General features: G+C 39.0%; 1 non-coding gene across 1 annotated transcript; it reads left to right on the top strand.

Moving 5' to 3' along the window:
- Positions 1-16,395: 16,395 nt before the first annotated feature.
- TRNAI-GAU (transfer RNA isoleucine (anticodon GAU)) lies at positions 16,396-16,469 on the top strand. The gene has a single exon. It is a non-coding gene; the product is annotated as a tRNA-Ile (tRNA).
- Positions 16,470-20,100: the final 3,631 nt, after the last annotated feature.

A 20,100-nucleotide genomic window follows, 5' to 3' on the forward strand; every position in this document is an offset into this window, starting at 1 on the left:
TCAAAGTCCAGTGCTCTTCAAACTGTCTCAGATTTAAGGTTGAGTAGATTTCTTGAGCAGTCAGAATCTTGCATAGGTAACTGCAGATGTATTTAAAGCCACATTTTCAAAAGAAAGAATGGGTGTGGGCAGGGTTTGCAAAACATAAGCATGTGAAAGAACACAAACTGTGATGTATTTTAAGAAAATTTAAGTATAGAATAGAACCCCGCCCCCATTTAATTTAATAGGAATGAAGGCTTTCATTTCAGGATGCGACTTAAGGCTTAAAATGCAAACGCCTGCCTATATCCACTCCCCGCCAACTCCCAGTAAGAAGTAACTGCAAAGAAAAATTTACACTGAAACATACCTGTTATTAGATCTTTTCATGTGAAATTAATGAAGAGAGCAAAAAATCCCTGAGTTTAAAGGAGGGGAAGAATGTGACAAGGGTATTGGCAAGAGCATAGTCCTTAAAGAGAATTAGAGGTCACAGCAGTCAGAATAAGACATAATCAGAAACGGTCAAAAGAAAGTATATAAGGCACATATGGCTGAGGAACGAGGAAAACCAGTAGAAGCACCAGATCACCAAAAACAGAACCACAGAAGTTTCAGATATTGGAATCAGACAGAAATGATAAAAAGTATAGATAGTAAAGGTCTGACAATTAAGTTTGCGAACTTGTTGCAACAATGTTGCTAACCTTTTTTGATATTAGAGGGATTATTCGTTATGAATTTGTACCAACTGGACAAATAGTTAACCAAGTTTACCATTTGGAAGTGCTGAAAAGGCTGCATGAAAGTTAGATGATCTGAACTTTTGGCCAATAATTCATGGCTCTTGCATCACGTCAATGCACCAGCTCACACAGCACTGTCTGTGAGGAAAGGGAAAGGTGAAATAGAATAAGAGGTTCAAATTTCCAGGTATAACACAAATAAGTCATGGGGATGTAATGTACAGCCTAGGGAGTATAGTCAATATTATAATATTGTGATAATGTGGTACAGTGTCAGATAGTTGCTGGACTTACCATGGTGATCACTTCTTTCATTATATAAATGTTGAACAACTATGGTGTACACTGAAATCTAATCTAATCTAATCTAATATAATATTGTATGTTAGGTATATATTAATAAAAATCTTAAAAAAGGGAGACAATGAATCAACCAATCAACCAAACAAACAAAAACAAAAACCCACATCTGGGCACAAGGTGTGTTCATTGCTACTTGTGTGTCGTTGAACGTAGGCCCACCTAGCTGACAAAGTAAGGAAATATATGTGTCTATAATAACCCATGTACATACAAATGTCCATAAATACTTTTGCATGTAATCATTCATATCTTTATTAGGCTAAATATAAGTTCCCACTGTTATCTTGACTGTAATCTGTTATCCACATGGATCATTCTAGTGTCCCCCTGCTTATCTGTAAACTCCTAATCCAACAGTAAAAAGCTGGCTCCCACCATCCCCCATCCAATTTACTTACTTATCCAACTGCAGTATCTAGGTATAGGTATGAGAATTGTTTACAGTACCCTATGGGAAAAACTTTATCAGTTAGGGTACAGTACTTAAATATAGTTAGTTTTGCCTTTGGTCTTACAGATTGCATTTATTTACAAAGTTATTTAGATGAGTACATTTTCTCCCCACCTCTTTCAGTGACATTATTTCATATATTTGTAATACAGTTGGATTCTTTTGTAACATTCTGCAGTCCATCCTGGGATCCTCCAATCTCCTAAGTAATTTTTTTAAAAATTGCATACCTTAAAGTTCACTCTTCGTGCCTCATTTACTTTTATAGTGAGTGTAGCCTTTTGGGATCCCAGTTTTACTCAGAGGTCTTCTGTTGAAATCCTCACCTGGTCTGGTCCTGGGCTTTATATCCTATTGCTCTTTTGCATGTAGCCATCATCGCATAAAGAGAAACACTCAGGGCAAAGCTACTTTTAGCATTCACTTCCTTGTTAGAGTTCTTGCTTTTACTTGGGTTTTGAAATCTACTGGTTCCATTTATTTTTCATTCCCACTCAGCAATATAATTATATTTTATATAATATTTTATTTGTTTCAATTAGGAGTGTTGTTCAGAGTATCTGATCAAACATGTTGCCAGAAATAGAAGTCCTTTCTACATTATTTAAAAAATATTTTCATATTTCATTATATATAAATGTCTTTTAAGCTCCCTGAGATCTTTACTTTTGAAAAGGGAAAGGGTGAAAATTATGAATGGGTTAAATAAATAATGCTTCAAGATCAAACCCCATCTACTATAAATCATGATGTTAGTGAAAAATTAAAGAACACAATATAGCCATTTATAAAATAAGAAACTATGGCTTTAAAATATGTTTATGATACAGAATTTTGTATTAGGAAATACAATTATTGTTATTTTGTAGTTACTTAATTTTATTGAAATTATTTGTATGGATTGAGAATTGCTTCCTGTGTATCTCTGAGTGTCATGTTTTCTGAGTGTCATGAATTGAGAAGTACTTCCTGTGTATCTCTGAGTGTCATGTTATCCTATAAACAATGATTAGCATGCAGTTGGCTGAATAAAACTGAGCTAGAGATATATGAAGAAGTACTTTAAATAAATATTAATGAATAAACTTTCTGTCGTTACCATGAGAAACTGCAGCACCTGTTTTAGAGAGATACCAGTGTTTTATCCATTTTAGTGTCACCCTTCAATGATCATGTGGAACAACACACAGGTTGAAGAAAAATGACTCCCAGCAGCCTCGTTACTTAGGTTTGTGTTGCAAGACTACTCATCATGTTGCCACCATTATGCCTCTTTTTGTTCCTGGTATAAAGCATGTTCGCATTGTTGCTGTTGCTCCTGAATATGAGTTGTTATGCCTATAATACAACGTTATTTTAAGAGGCATCCAAGGAGAGCATTGAAGGAACATGAGGTTGTCACATTCAATAGGAAAAAAAGAAAATCAAAACATTTTTCTCTTTTTCTTTTCCCAGACTAAAATTACAAAAACTCTTAGGTACGTCTCAGAAAAGGAAGCAGTGACGTGTGTACCATGGATTCTAATTCATACTGCCCTCATTACAGTGCCGTTTACTCCCCCATGGGTGCATTCTACAGTACTATGATTTCATACTTGTTAGAAAACAACTTCTGACAATATGCAGACGTTCTCTTCTCTTAAAAATAAATTTACATTATCCTGATGGAATGTTTCTGAATGTCACCTGAAAAGTATACTCGCCTTCAATCTGTAGTGACCTCAACATCCAGAAACCCAAATTACCTCTGAAAGTTTTTTAAATTGCTTTGGGAAGAAGGTATCAATCTCATTATCCTGGTATTGTGTTAAAATTCATCATGCAGTCCTATTTCTGAACTGACAGGGAGAATTTTCTTTGCTTGACATAAATCCTTAGATGGTAGAAACTGATGATCATTGTGAGAAGAAACCACATTTTCTTTTTCTTTTTTCTTTTTTTAAGATTTTATTGGGGAAGGGGAACAGGACTTTTATTGCGGAACAGTGTGTACTTCCAGGACTTTTTCCAAGTCAAGTTGCTGTCCTTTCAATCTTAGTTGTGGAGGGTGCTGTTCAGCTTCAAGTTGTTATCCTTTCAGTCTTAGTTGTGGAGGGCACAGCTGAGCTGCAGGTCCAGTTGCAGTTGCTAGTTGCAAGGGGCACAGCCCACCATCCCTTGCAGGAGTTGAACCGGCAACCTTGTGGTTGAGAGGACTCGCTCCAACTAACTGAGCTATCTGGGAGGCAGCTCAGCTCTAGGTGCCATATTCAATCTTAGTTGCAGGGGGCGCTGCCCACCATCCCTTGCGGGACTCGAGGAGTTGAACTGGCAACCTTGTGGTTGAGAGCCCACTGGCCCATGTGGGAATTGAACCGGCAGCCTTCAGAGTTAGGAGCACGGAGCTCCAACCTCCTGAGCCACAGGGCCAGCCCGCTTTTTCTTTTCATAGTTAAATGTTTCAATCGGATTTTCTTACTTTAACTAGGTATAAGTCACGATTGATGGCTGAATTCAGTTTGTAAACCATGAAGGAAAGGAAAATGTTCATTCTTTTGAAAAAAGAATCTATAGCGGTAAGAAGTACCCTCTAGGCAGGAAAAATATATAATTTCAATGTTCATCATTTTAAATTGTGGAATTCTTTCCTTGAATCCTCCTTTTTCTTTGAACACACAATAAGAGAAAACAACTATACAAATGATTTATATCTAAGAAATTCAGTGGAACGTTCTAGAAAGAATATGGGCTTTGAATTCAGACAGACAAGAGTTTGAATCCCAACTCTATCATTTAATACTGTATGCCTGTGGGTAATTTATTTAGTCTCATGGAATATTGGTTTCCTCATTTCTATGGTGGGAAATAACAATACCTACAAGGATGTAGTAAATATTGAATTAGGTCACACATATAACTCATTTGTTGCATAATAGGTACCCCAAAATAGTTGGAATTAACATCATTATAGTTGTGACTAGTATTATTATTGTAATTATTACTATTTGTTATACAACTATTCTATTATGTTTAAAATATTAGGAGGAAAATTATGTGGCTACTTTTAGAAACAGATTAGACTGAACAAATTATGAAATAAAGAGCTTTGTCAGAGAGCACTTAAATGATAATTGAATAGCGATAAAGGGGAAGGGAAAAGATAATTAAATTAATTAGTTACTAAGGTATTTTTTTCCAATTAAAAGTCACTCTAATGGAGTTAAATGAAGACCTTCTGCATATCTGAACTTCATTTATTCCATCATTCATACATTCAAAAACTTCACTTTTATGTAATATAAACTCGTATGTGAGTATACACCTAAAATACATATGTAGGACAGGAATGGGACAACTCTAGACATTTTTGTTCAAAAAGAGGAAAAATGGGAGCCCCAAAGCAATCACTGTACTATAGCAGTTCTGAAATCCACCCACGTACATGTTAGCAGTTTCTTGATTTGAACTCAGTCCTACTCTTTCTCAGGAATAATTCTCAATGGCTCTTAGCTCTACCCTTTAGGTTCTTGGTTCCATCCTCTGATTCATCGTTCCTTTTCCTTGACAGAGAGACTGTTTTGGATCTGCGTGGTTTTCTCAGTAAAATTTTGGCCTCTTCATTGAGTGCTATCTCTGTCTCCTCCAGTCTAAGCTGGTATTTCTTTAATGTTAATCATTTTTAGAAACTTTGTGGGTCTCCTATGAATCTTTTTGAAGTTTACTTCATTAAACAAAAGCCACACCCACAGATCTCTTCAAGGTAAGTTCTTCTCTACCTTGGCCTTCTGCTGAACCAGGGAAGGATAGTATCCTTAAGCTTCTTTGAGGCTCGATTATTTAATTAAACCATTCTCTGAAGTCCAGAAAGATCTTAGATCTTTCTGAGGTTGTAAACAAGATATTTTATAGCTATATCTGCAGCCACATTCCTAGACCATGTTTTGCTGGGTTGGCGTGGATTTGATCTTTGCTGGGAAAGATCTTAATTTCTTAATTTTAGCTTTGTTTGCCATCTGGAAAAGCTAGGAATTTTCAAAACCATCAAGTTCTGGCTTCTTCATGTTTAACAATCCTTCCTTTAGTTTTTCTTTTTTCTCTCAAATTTTATTATAAACAGCAATAAAAAAACCAGGTGGTACCTCCGGCACTTAACCTGGAATTCTCCTTAGCCAGATCTTCCAGTTCTTTAGGTACATTTTCTACTTTCCACATTACTGCAGGTCGTGGTATTGCTAAACTTTCTGCCACTACATAACAAGGACTCCCTTTTCTCCAGTTTTCAAAAGGCTTTTTCTCACTTTCCTTTAAGCCATCTCCCATAACCTTCCTATGGCCATCAGCGTTCTATTAACATTTCCACTAGGTATTTACTAACACTCTGCCAAAAGCCCTTACAGCTTTTGCCCACTGCCCAGTTCTGAAGCCACTTACACATTTTTAGATATTTATTATGGTAGCACTCAACTTCCAGTTATTAAAATCAGTATCAGTTATCTACTGCTGTGTAACAAATTACTTCAAAATGGCAGCTTACAACAACCATTTATTATATCATAGTTTCTGTGGGTCAGGAGTCATGGAGCAACTTAATTGGCTGGTTTTGGCTCAGGGTCTCTTATGAGGTTACAGTCAAGACATCAGTCATGGCTGCAGTCATTTGAAAGCTTGATTGGGGCTGGAGGTCCCACTACTAAAATGGTTCACTCCCATGAATACTGGCAGAGGGCCTCAGTTCCTCCCTGGCTGTTGGCAAGAGGCCTTAGTTCCTTGTCATATGGGCCTTTCCTTATGGCTTCTTGAGTTTCCTCATGACTGGTTTCTCTTAGAGTGAGTGGCCTGAGAGAGAAAGCAAGAGGGAAGCTACAGTGCCTTTTAAGATCTAGTCTGAGAAGTTACACATTGTCAATTCTGCCGTATTCCATTCATTAGAAGTGAGTCACTAAGTTCAACCCACACTCAGGGGAGGGCAAATCTCCTTTTGGAGAGGAGTATCAAGGACTAGGGAACTTATTTTATCTTATAAATGTATTTTAAAACTACTCATTAAAAACAATGACATATGTCAAAAAATACTTAGAAAAATGTTGACACATCATGTGAAAAAGAACTGAGCGAGTTTTCTAATGATTTGTATTAGCATGATAATGTATTTTGGAAGAAACAGGTCTAACCTTGCACATGTAGGTAATAAGCATAAAAATTTCCAGAAGCCTACAGACCAAAATGTTGATAGTGCTTACAGAGGTATGTAGGTGCTTGGAAATGAGCCTAGTGGGACTAAAGAAAAGATGAATGAGTTTCACATATTACTTTGAAAAAAAGAATTATGAGTGATTTTTAAACTTCCTCTTTATGTTTTACTGTGTTTTCCAAACTTGCTGAAATAAGCATGTGTTGCTTACATAATTAGAAAGTAGCAAGTGCACACAAAAGAGAGTGATTTAACATTTAGCTTGAAATATGGAATTGAGTTTGCAAAAGAATAACGATCAACTGTCCAAGAGAAAAAACAGTTTGTTGCTACTTAAGATCTGCTTTGTTAATAATGGATAAAATCAGCCAGGTGAATTGTGGAAAACATAATTTCAATTCTATTTGTTATACTACAGGGTAAATGTTAAGAAAGAATATATAACGAAGGATATCTGATTAACACAGAAATATGGCAGATTAAAACATGCTTTATCTGCTCTTCCTTCCTAAACCTCAATGACAAGGACAAAAAAGGAGTAGACACACACGACACACACACACACACACACACACACACAGGCACAGAGAGAGAGAGAAAGGGGGAAGAGGGAGATAGACATAGAGCTGGAGAGAGAAGGAGTGGGAAAAGGGGAGAGAGAGCAGAAGAAGGAAAAGGAGGAGGAGGAGGGGAAGGAGAAAGAGGAAGAGAGAGAGGGGTAGAGGAAGAGAGGGAACAGGAAAGAAGACAGCTGTGTAATTTTGGCAAAGGGAAAGCTGATGGATGAGTGATGACTGACTTTGCAGTCCAGAGGAAGCTGATCTCTAAGACCACAAGAGCTAAAGCTAAGAAGCCTGTAAAGAAAAAAAAGGCTCAGGATTTGAATCCACCGAGCACTTCAGAACATAGGGGAACAGGTAGGAAAGAAAACGAGATTGTTTTCGTTTGAAAAATCTATCTAGGATGTGGGTTGTTACCCAGATCCTTTCCTCAGTACCACTCCCCAGCTGGGCAACTGCTTCTTCTTGAATCTGGCAGAAAATTAGAGGTTTACTCTCTGGAGATATCAAACCAGAGGTCTCTGGACTTACGGCATTTGGCAGAGAGATGGACAGGGGTACCACACCAAAAACAGGGGAACTGATTGAAAGCTTCTGGTTTTTTTAAATTTTATTGGGGAATTTTGGGGAACAGTGTGTTTCTCCAGGGCCCATCAGCTACAATTCGTTGTCCTTCAATCTATCCCATGTGGTTGAACCGGCAACCATTGTTGTTGAGAGCTCGCACTCTAACCAACTGAGCTATCTGACCGCCCCTCCGGAAGGTCAGCGGCAGCTGGTTGTCTTCAATCTAGTTGTGGAGGGTGCAGCTGACTGGCCCATGTGGGAATTGAACCAGCAACCCTGTTGTTGAGAGCTCGTGCTCTAACCAACTGAGCTACCCGGCCGCCCTGAAAGCTTCTATTCTTAACAACCTCCTCCATGGCTTAGCTCTTAGAATGCTGGCAGCCACAGTTAAAGGCAGGAGACTGGAGGATTCCTCTCTGAGAAAAGGGATCAGCCAAAGAGAAAAATGAGAAAAACAGAACAAAATTTTGGCGCTTGGGAGGCCCCAATGAAATGGCTGTGTTCTATTCAATTATCCTTCAGTAAAGGATAATGAGCCCAACTCTCCCTCATAATTTTAGGGCCTCTTTCTTAAATATGAGCCCAAATAAGAATGACTAGAGATTTGGAAGAAACTTTAACATCAGAGAGACCAAAACAAATAGAAAAAGATAACACAGATAAGTCAAACAATGTAGGAAGTAGCAGAAAAAAACTTACAATTATCTTCAGGGTGATGAGAAAAGGCATTACATCCATGACACACACAAAAAAGTTATAAAAAGAAAACATTTAGAAAACAAAAGAGAGCTCTTAGGAATTTAAAAATGTGATACAAGAAATTACAATTCTGGAATAAAATTTAGAATGCATGAATAAAAGTGTATAGAAAACTATCGAATAAGAAAAGATAATTACTAATTCTAGAGAAAACATAACATTACTCAAGAAAAGACTATAATAAAGTACTTGGCTTAGGAAAAAATAATGTTTACATATACTAAATAATGCAGACCCAAATACTGATCTATCAAAAAATGTGACAAGGCTAATTATGTAAATGAGAGTGGGAAGGTCTGTGTGAAGGTTCAGGGGGGTTGTGATCTATCTTTAACGTTGGGGAGTGCCTAGGTAATATCGAAAATACAAAAGAGTAGAATACATGTATTTACTAGAAACACAAAAACTGTGGTAAACATTTGTCATTTCTTTTCAGGTTGTCCAGCACCTTTTGAACAACATCCTATTATATTTGGGGAATTTACTGCCATGTGAGCCCTGTATCGTGCAAATAAACCCAGAAAATTGTGTTCCTCAGCGTCCATTGCAGCGAACACAGTCGCATATAACTTGGGCTCCACCACTCCCACTCACATAAGATTTTGACTTAGATGTGAGCAACTTGAGGAAGGTGGGCCTGTATGGAAAACATTTGGCTGGTGAGGGCTGTGACAGCATCGTTCAGCTTTGGAGGGTGGCCACAAGGTTGAGTTTCAGAGCAGAATGGGCATCAGTGAGGCACGCAAGTCATGGTAGAATGTGTTTCTTTTTCAGGGCAGTTCTGCTGTATGGTTTTAACCGCTGTTCCTGGAAGCTGGCCATGCCATGAGCTACCCAATATCCAGGGTCAGCCTGTTGTTTACAACTAACACCCTAAGAACCATAGTGGCCAATAGCTGAAGAAGTTCAGGTGAAGTATTTTAAAAGTACTAACTTAGAAAAATGAAACTCAGGCGTGGGAAGAGGTCAGTCAGGAAACTACTGTTTTTCATTGTGAGCCGTTGTCTTTCTGTTGGGCTTTCTGACCCTCACTATTTGACTTTCTAACCACACACGTGTATAAGTTTGATAAAAATTAAAATTGAAACAAAAATAAAGAAAACAAAGACAACTATCTTTTGGAGAGTATCGATGCACCCCACAGGCGCTGCTTCTGCCTTCTTCTGTGGGAAACATTATTGATTGATAACAACTCTCTTTCCCTCCAGAGCATAAAAACAGACTCACAATCCTTCCGCATATCTGTTTCTAGGTCTAGCAGAGTTGGGTCTTCAGATGAAAACTATTTGCCATTCTTGGCCTAAGAAATAATGCTCAATCTCTTTTAGGCCTGGCCCTGGATTTTTGAATTTAAGTGAAAGCAAGTAAAGAATCTTGTTTTATGGTATAATGAATTAGAACATGTATCCCAGTGTACCTAATTCTGACAAACACCTTAATTTAAGAATGTAAGTAAGTCATCACTACAGAACTCTATTATTCTGGTGAAATTGCTGCAGTTGTAAAAAGCCATTCAGGTTTCTGAACACAAACATAAAGATATACTTTGAAACTTTATAGCACTATGATTAATGGAATTTAATTACTTGAGAGTTTTCAAAGTAGCTCAGATATCTCCACAGGTGATATTAGTATAACACTTTATAAGAAAATCATGTTCTTTGAAGTTAACATATAGTTAATTCACATTTTGAGACAAGGCTACCATGACAACATGACAATTTAATGAGGTTTGAACAGCTTCAGAAAAGGGATTCTTAAAAGGAAGAGACAAGAAATGCTTTGTGATAGAAAAATAGAATACCAGAATTATCTGGACAATTTTTAACAGTCATTTTCAAGGACTTTTTGTCACTCTTTTGTCATAGTTTTCATCCTTTCTTTTTTTCCCATTTCTATTACTACAGTGGTGGGATTATTTGTCCTATGATGAAAATGAGTTTCTGAACAAGATTTAAGGAGCATACTTAAATCCATCAAGCACAGCAGCTGTTAAAATCTCCTGGCATTTTTCAATGGCACTTTTATATTCCTTAAAATTTGATTGTATCTGTCTCATCTTTATATGAACCATATGGCTAGTGTGCAAGGGCAAAAGTTTATAGCTTGAATTTTCTGGCCCACAAAGTCTCAGAGGATGTTTTATCTCAGGTCCTGGAGAGGAAGACCTAATGGAGCATAGTAAATGAGATATGGGCCAACACGGGTAATGACACATGTTAGACAAAGCATCAAAAAACCTAGGGCCCCAAATTCTGCTAAACCAGTGGAGTGACTTTGAGCAAGCCACTTAACCTCTGAATCTCATCTCTCTCACCTATAAAGTAAGATGATTGGGTTTAATGATCTCTAAAATCCTTCCCTCCACACAAATCTCTTAATATTGATGCGGCATGTTTTGCATCTTTTAGGATTTCTCTGGAGGAAAGTATGTAGGTAGGGTAGCCTGTATTTTCCTAGGGAAACCAAAACAAAGCATGACCAGAGTTCAGAGCAACACCGGGACAAGTGCAGTTTACATAGGAATCCATTTGGGTAGTTTAAGGGTGCTACGATTATGGATAGTCAGGAGAAGGTATTAAGAAGCTGAGTATCATTTAGAAAATATCTCTGCAGGGACTATCTATGCCAGGAATAAAGCTTCAAGAAAAATGAAACAATAAAATCTGTAAAGACATGAAGTGACCCGTATGTTTTTATTTGTTTGTTTATTGGCAGTGTATGAAAAGGAATCGTATACTGGTTTGGTGAGGAGGTGTAACCTGGTTGGGTAGGAAAAAGGGTGGCAATTCAGACCACAACCTTAGCCCTACCTCATAAATTTGGGCACATTAATTATTTTTCTGTATTTCTAGTTCATCAGTTAAATTTTGAAAGTTTAGTGTTTATGTTTTAGAACTTTATAAAGCAATGCAATTCAGCAGAATGGTTAGGGGACCAAAACACCACAGTCAGACAGAACTGGATTTGAATCCCAGTTTACCTCCTGTGGGTTCTTGGGAAAAAGCAATAATCTCTCTAAGTTCAGTTTCTTCCTCTGTAAGAAGAGAGCATGTATGTGGTAGAAGTCTTCCATTTTTTGTCTGGGATTTTTTTCACTTTTTTTTTTGGCGGGGAACACCTCTTTCCTGTAGGGACACTCTTTCCATGTGGTTAGTTCAGGTTGGGGCTGAAACCACTCTGTTCTATTTACATGGTTTGGTATGATCTGGGCCTGGCCAACCACATTACCCTTCTTTCAAATCAATCTCAACTTCAGGGATAAGCAGATGAGCCAAGGAAGCCAAGCAGACAGTTCTCTGGGATTTTACTCCTTTCTGTTTGGGTTGCTGAGGGGTTAGAATATAAGTTTGAGTCTGTTGATGTCCACCATCATTGCTAAATGAAGAGACTTTTGGAGAGATAGAGGCAGGGATAAGGATAGGAATATAAATGGAGATTGAGATAGAGGTGAGATAGAGATGGCAAAAGGAATAGAGTTAGGAAGAAAAATAGGAGTACAGTTAGAGATAGGGACAGAGATAGAGTCAGAGGTAGGGATAGGAGGAAGGACAGAGTAAGAGGTAGAGACGGGGACAAGAATTAAGTTGAGGTACAGATAGATAAGGATAGAGTTAGAGGTAGGAACAGGGATAAGGATGAAGTCTGAGGAGGGTTAGGGAGAGCACTTTACCAGCAGTGTTTGAGCCCTGGGACAAGCTGAACCACTACCCTCAGATATTTTGGCCCATGAGCCAATAAATTCCTTTTGCTTAAACTGGACTGACTTGGGGTCCTATCACTTAGGACTAAAAGACTCTGAACACAATACTTACCTTACAGGATTAAGGCAAAAATTAAATAAAATAAAGCATTTAAAGCAGTTAGCACAGTGCTTGGCAGGGTCAGGTTGCCACCGTAAGATGGCATTAAATACACAGTAGCCATTATTAAAACTAGTTAAATATAAAGTATACTTATTTATACTTTTTTATACCTAAAAATATTTAAGATGAAGAAGACAAAACATACAAAATTAAAATAGTATACTATGAAGTTCTAGTATCTTTAAAAAAAACCATTGGGGTTCTTTGTCACCTAGGCAACTAAGGAGTTGAAATTATGTTAAAGTAGGGGGACTGTGTCCTAATGGAATAGGTCCCTAGGTGAAGCATTCATTCATTCATTCATTCATTCATTTATTCATTCATTTTACTCATTATACATACATTGAGTGACTCTAATGTGCTTGTTACAAGATCTACAAGTAAGAAATATCTGAGGGGCAGCTGGTTAGTTCAGTTGGTTAGAGCGCAGTGCTCTTAACAACAAAGTTGCCGGTTCGATCCCCACATGGGCCACTGTGAGCTGTGCCCTCCACAACTAGATTGAAACAACTATGTGACTTGGAGCTGATGGGTCCTGGAAAAACTCACTTAAATAAAGTTTGGGAAAAAAAAGAAATATCTGAGTTCTTGCTTTCTAGAAGCTTATAGTTTAATATGAGACAGACATACAAAGGATTTCCATATAGTTAGTTAATGCAGTGCAGGGACATATAAGAGAAAGGACACATGAGTTTGCTCTGTGTGATGGAATTGTGGAAGATTTTAAAGAGAGGTGTGAGCATTTGAGCTGAGAATTGAGTTTCTCAAGTGGTTGAACAAAGGAAGGATTTTCTAGACAAAGAGAACAACCATGAACCCACAGTGGAGAGAAGCATGGTGATATTGCTGAAACATGGAGTTTGAAGGTTAGGAATGGCAGATATGAGGCTGAACAGTGACATTTTAGCAGGACTCATGTATCAAGGATACTAGACAGGAAAGAAATGACTCCTGGAGCACAACAGATAATGTGGATGGCAGGGCTCAGAGCAGAGGACAGATGGCATCAAAGGCAGGTGTGGAAGAAATGGCCAGGGCACCTTTATCAGTTAGGATTCAGTTTGCCAGCAGACACAACAGCAAAACAAAATGAACCAAAACAATGCCAAAAGGATAGAGGTTTTTTTTCTCTTTTACATAAAATAATTTGGAAGTAGACAACCTGGGACTGGTAAGGTCCCTCAGTGGTCAGAGCACAAGGCTCCTTCCAGCTCACTGTGTAGACCTCACTTGATATTGCACGTGATGGCTGCCGGGGCCCAAGCCATTGAGTTGGTGTTCCAGGCAGCAGATTGATGGAAGAGGTCCAAGGAGGACCCATTTATACCTTATTGTCTAAAATGAAGTCATTTGTCCACACCTAGCGACAAGGGAGACTGGAAAATGTGTACTTGGATGGGCAGCAATGTACGTAGCTAAAATCCAGCTTTATATTACTATAGAGGGGATAAAATGGACATCAGGAAGCAATTAGTAGTCCCTGATACACTACTGGAGGGATGAAGCAGCATGGCAGGGATGAGGCTAAGAGGAAAGCTCTCTGTTGATGCTCAAAGGGAGGAAGCAAGAACAACTTCACTTGAACAGGCAACAAGGATCACAAGGACAGACTACACTCATGCATCCAACAGTGTATTTGCTGCGTTCCAGAAAGCTCTGTATGCATATGCGCGCGCGTGCACACACACACACACACACACACACACACATACACACACCCCTTATGCACACACACTACACAATAGGTAAAAAAATATTGCCCTACAGTTCTAAAGAGTTCAGCCACAGAGAATAATAAAGAATATGAAACAGACTTGTCCATTCTAAAATTCAGAGGGTTCAGCTTTCTCTGTAATTATAATAAAACCAGGAATATCCTTATAAATATTTTTAAACATAAACTCTTGTGCTATGTGCTCCTTGTAAAAGTTTTCAAACTCAGGGAAGCTGAATTTTCTAGGATGCCAAAGGATTTTTGGAGATTTGGGAATTTCTAAGACTTAAGATTTAAATATTTGAGGTGGTAGTCAAACTAAGTATAGCCATTAAATTACTGTTTTGGACAATGTGTGGATTGGTCAGTCAGAGACTGGTTTTCAGATTCCCAGGAGATCAGGCCATTAAAATAAATATTCCAGAGGGCTTTAGCACCAGCAAAGAACCAAGTTATGAAATCTATGACACTTAGATTTCCATCTGTTCCAGTACCCATTGGTGATACATGTGGGCTCATCCAGACACTATTTCAAAATGATGTGGGTTGTAGCAACTGTTAATTATCTGCAGACTCACTATGCAAGGAAGACATGACAGGTGCAGTTCAGCAGATGCAGTCCCTAATTTACTAAAATCATGTCACCATTCGTTCACATTATAGCAGTCTGGTGTTCAAAATCTGCTCGAAATGAAACAAACATATGTTGGACGACTGTTTGGTAGCGTGTTTCTCAGAGTAATATATTATATCTAGCAGGTTGCTGGATAAATTAATTTATTCCTGATCTGCAAGAATCATTTGGAATTGTCTCTTGGCATCCATGTTAAAGTGCTAGAGAATAGGCCAGGGTGAAACTCACAGGCTTTGCCTGAATTGTGACAGAGCATTCCGCATTTGATGCTAATATATTGTAAAGTATGCGCTAATGAATTACAAATGGTGTCACACAGTCTTTGCACATTGTCATATTAATTCAAGATTTCAGAATTTCAAAAATGCATTTTCAGTATGATTCAAGTGTATAAATATTAAGGAGGCATTAACCTTTATCGAAATGATTTTTTCCTTCTGTTAAAAAGATCAACATTTAACGTAACAGGGCACACAGTTGGACGTTGCTGTAAAGTGGCTGACGAGAAGAGCAGTTTCTGCCCCAAAATTATTCATGTAAAAACTGTGAAACCTTTCATTTACATTTCTTTGGTAATAGCAGGTGTGGGGATGGGAGTTGGGGGAGACAGGAAAATATTGCAAGCAAAAGAGTAAATTGAAAGATGTCAGTTCTTTAATTAACATGCTGCTTGTCATCTTTTAGCATCTTTCAGTGTCCTGCAGGCACTAAATAAAATAAGCCTTAGAAAGGTTTCCCACGCTAGACAACCTACAGAGGTGGTGTCAATTTGGAGTCACTGATGCAAGCATTTTGTTAAAATACTTTGTTTTCTAGCTATATGGCATCAACACGAAAGTTTTCAAGGTCAAAAGGATATTTTGATAAGTCAGAATGTGGGATTCCATAAACTGGCCTCCTGGAGGCTGATCGGGGATGAATTGCAGCTTAGTTAACGTCCTCAGACCAGTGATATGCTTACATAGCTATCAATTCCCTTAAAAAAGGCACTTTCTTTCCAGCAAGACTCGTAACCGAAGTCAATCAGTTGTAGCCTCAGGGGAGCCAAGGCCAGAAGAAAATAAAACAGCAAAACTACTTATTTTTGTCTTACCTTGTCAGAATCTTCAATTTGGGGCAGCTTTATCGCCACCACTGCGTCAGTCTCCACACCACTAGGGCAGCAATCACGTTGAACTTATTCACTGCCATGTTCCCATTTTCTGGCCCAGTGCCAGGCACGTAGCAGGTAGTCAATAAATATTTGTTGAGCAAAAACATAGTTATCAAGGGTCACAGGGTTCAAACTACCTATTCGGATTAACTTAGGAAACATCTCAAGGAATATTAAGCAGTAATTACAATTTTACAGTAGGACCCATGTCCCAGAAACTTCTTAAGGAACTAATGAATTTCTAATATGCTAAGCTCTTGTTTTGTAAAGAGTTTCTATGCTTCTGGACTTATATACAAACAAATAATTGGGAGCATTTATCAACTCTGGACTGTAGAAAATGAATCCAAGTTGTAGGTGCTTCCTCTATTAAAACCAAGAAGACGTACTCTGTAAGGGGACAATATAAATTGTGGAACACTTTCGGGGTGGCCGGTTAGCTCAGTTGGTTAGAGCGTGGTGCTGATACCACCAAGGTTGCTGGTTCAATCCCCGCATGGGCCACTGTGAGCTGCACCCTCCTTAATAAATAAATAAATAAATAAATAAATAAATAAATAAATAAATAAATAAATTGTGATTGCATAAACAATTCTAATGGCACACCACCCCATGAAAGAATAACACATTTTATCCAATATTTTCATCTCTTTCACTTGGAAGTGAACTGCCTTCATGAAAACAACCTACGCAGCAGCTATGAGGGGGCACCATTAGTGTGGTCACAGCAATGGGGGGGCTGCTGTTCCCCATCCTACTGGGCAACACTTCAGTTCGGGCATCTTGTGCTGAGCTCTGATTAGAGTTCGCATAGATTTATTTGGGAGAGAGAGAGGCGAGAATGAGTGATGGTTTCTCTTCTAGATAAAAACACAGTAGGACATGTAAACTTTTTTTATACATCTTTATTTGAGCCAACAATTGCCTCCCCATCCTCCATTCCCAAGTGCTGCCATCACCAAGCAAATCCGTTTTGTTTTTTCCCAGTTTGCAATTCTGAAGTATAAATCGTGCTATTTGCTGGCGTATCTCCTAAATCGTGAATGTTTAATACTGAATGCAATTTTTAAATTGTTGTTGTAGCACTGACTGTGAGTTGTTTATCACCCATTATGTTATATAAATGAGCCCCAAATGGTCTTTGGGTACTGACCCCTAGGTTGTTTATTTCTTCACTGACAGTTGAGATCTATTAGTTCAAAAGCCTACCAGCATCAAACTCAAAACTTTACACATCCAATTATTTTAAAAATAGCCTAAACGAGCACACTTTTAGCCATTTAGAGGCTGCCTGCTTTGCATACCTTTGGAAACCTAACCCCACATCTGCTGGCCGTTGATAAAACAGAGCTTGTGGTTGTAAGACCCCAAGCTGCTGCGGCCCTTTGCAGCTCTCTGACCCAGAGACATACCACCTAGTCATGTAAGCCTTTCCTTCAACCATCTTCTCCCCAGGGATTTCCTTTGCCCTCCCACTCCTGGATGGGGGTCCCCCAAACTATAGCCTCTGGACATTCTCATGCAGTGAGGGTCTTGCCCTCTCATGCAACCCTGCGCAAGCACTATCCATGTGAGGACACAGTGAGAAGATAGCTATCTATGAACCAGGAAGCAAGCCCTCACCAAACACCAAATCTACCAGAGCCTTGGTCTTGAACACAGACTCCTGAGTTGTGAGAAGTAAATGTTTGTTGTTTAAGCCACCCAGCGTATAGTATTTTTGTTATAGCAGCCTGAACGGACTAAGACAACAGTCAGCATAGGAGAAAGGTTACAGCCAAGGCTCAGAGAAATGGGAGTGTGAGGAACATTTGGGAAAAAGCACACAATCCAGTTGATTGAGTCGTGGAGTGCGTTCAGGGAAAGATGGGGAGAAAAGCTTGAAAAGTGTGTTTGGGTCACATTACAAGGCCCTTGAACACCATGGCTCTGAATGCCATTGATTTTGGCCAGCAGTGGAGGGTCCCTGAGGGCTCTTGAGTGAGACAGGGATGTGATGAGAAATGTGTGCCTGTAAGATTTATTTGGAGACAGCGTGAAGCCTGGCCTGAGAGGGGAAAGAAAAGAGCTTAAAAAGATCCTACCTCAGTGACTTTGCAGTCATCCAGCGAGATAATGAAAGTCTGAACCAAAGTGGTAGAGGAGGAATATGCGAGAGACATTCAGAGGTTAGTAATCATTTCTCCAACCATCATACAGATGATGCCATCCTAAGTGTCTCATTTCTGTCTGTATCACTGATGTTAAAGGAACCTGGAAGCAAAGTGGCATTGCTCATAGCATGAGCTTGTTTCTTTACATTGAACACATCAAAATACTCACAAAGAGGTCCTGAGTTTCCCAGAAATACACAGAGTGCACAGGTAATTTACCAAACTGATAGAATTAAGTACTCTAATAAAATAAAATCAAAGTGGTTAACTAAAGAGCCTTGCTGGCTGGAAACTGCAACTTCCCATAAAGGCATTCATTTAATCGAAAATGAAGTTCATAAGTTCATGTGTTGACTTGGTATCTTTCTATAAAATACGTTTCTAGTTTTTTCCCCAAAAAATACTAGTCTCATAAATTAATAAAATTTAGGTTAAAAATCTCACTGAGAAGGAAATGATCAGTGGACTTCTGCAACAGATGTGAAGCAATTATTTTGATACCGTTAATTCCTCAGGTGCTATATGTGTGTTATTAAGTGCCCAGGCAATTGAGACATTAAAACTGGAACCACAAAGGAGAATTGTTTCAGAAGTTACTTTCAGAAGCATTTGTGTGTCTCAATAACACCTTTGACTCTTTTGCATTCCTTTATCTCTTTCTTTACCCCCAAATATGGAGGAGTCCATTGGTTCCTGGAAAATTCCCCAGTTCCAGAGAAGAAACAAATAACCTCTACTATCCCAATTAATGTTTTTCATCATCCTCTGTTTCCACTTGTTTTCCGTTACCAAGTGTTTTCCGTTTCCACAGTGAATGGTTTAGGACTCATGGCCTGACACAGGGAACCTATGGAAGATCACTAGCTTTTGCTTGCTAACAACAGAAATGCTGACTTAACTTGGCTAAAATAATAAAGACACTTATTCCCGTCTACAAAAAGAAGTCTCAAGTTAGATCAGTCTCAGCCACACCGTGATAAGGGCCCCAGGTCTCAGCTTTGCCTCCGCCAGGAATTGTCCTCAGGATGTTTTTCCTCATGACCATAAGAAGGCTGCCAGCAGCCACTAGGATGACATCCCTTTGTTCTCATACCAGCAGGTGAAATAGAGAGGAACCCTCTTGCCCTTTGATACAATGGCTAATTTAGGACATAGGCTCAACCTGAGCCAATACAGACCAGGAGAATATTTTCCTGATTAACTTAAGCTTCAATTACTGACTCAATCATTAGCAAGAGGGTTAAAAGTGCTATGTTAGGAGCTAGAGATTGGCTGGATACCCCCAAAGAGCAATGTTCTCTTAGGAACACCTCACAGAGGTGGGGAGAGATGAATGCTGGTGCAAAAAGATGTTTAAAGACATGTATCAACTGAGACAACAATATGACCAGTTAGTGGTAAAACACATTATTCTGCAGCAGTTTCAAAGTAGATAGCAGAGAACTGAATAGGTGAGTCATTCCTATCAAGGACTTAAAGTGGTAGTGGGCAGAGAGGGAGAGAGGATTGGATGTGAAGGACTTTTACTGAAAGAGATGCTGGTGTGCTGTGAGTCTCAAGCCCCCATCCTAAGGGGGTGGGTGTCTGCTCTTAGCACAAGCTGAGTAATGGGCTGCAAGGGAATCACTTTTATAGCTTGCTGTTTCCCCTCTAGTTAATCAGTGTGGATGTGGCTTGACTACTATCCTGGAAATCCCGGGGCTGGAGATAGACTGGCAAGCTGTTCTGCTGATAGAGTGAAGGAGGGTTGCTGCTACAGTATGATGGAGCTGCACGCACAGAGTTTTGGGGACAATAAATGAGTGTTTCCTGTGGCCAGTTTGTGGGCTATATGCATGAACTTGAGAGTCAGTGGGGGAACCATCTTAGACCTTTTCCGTTAGGGACATCGGAGGAACAATGAGACCTCAACAGAAATGAAGCTGAGGTGGGTCACCCATTCCCTAGAGCTTGCAGAAGAAGGTGGTGCAGGAATAGCATGC

This window comes from Rhinolophus sinicus, chromosome 14 (genome assembly GCF_057876585.1).
Source record: "Rhinolophus sinicus isolate RSI-liver-muscle chromosome 14, RSI-T2T, whole genome shotgun sequence".
Classification (NCBI taxonomy): Eukaryota; Metazoa; Chordata; class Mammalia; order Chiroptera; family Rhinolophidae; genus Rhinolophus; species Rhinolophus sinicus.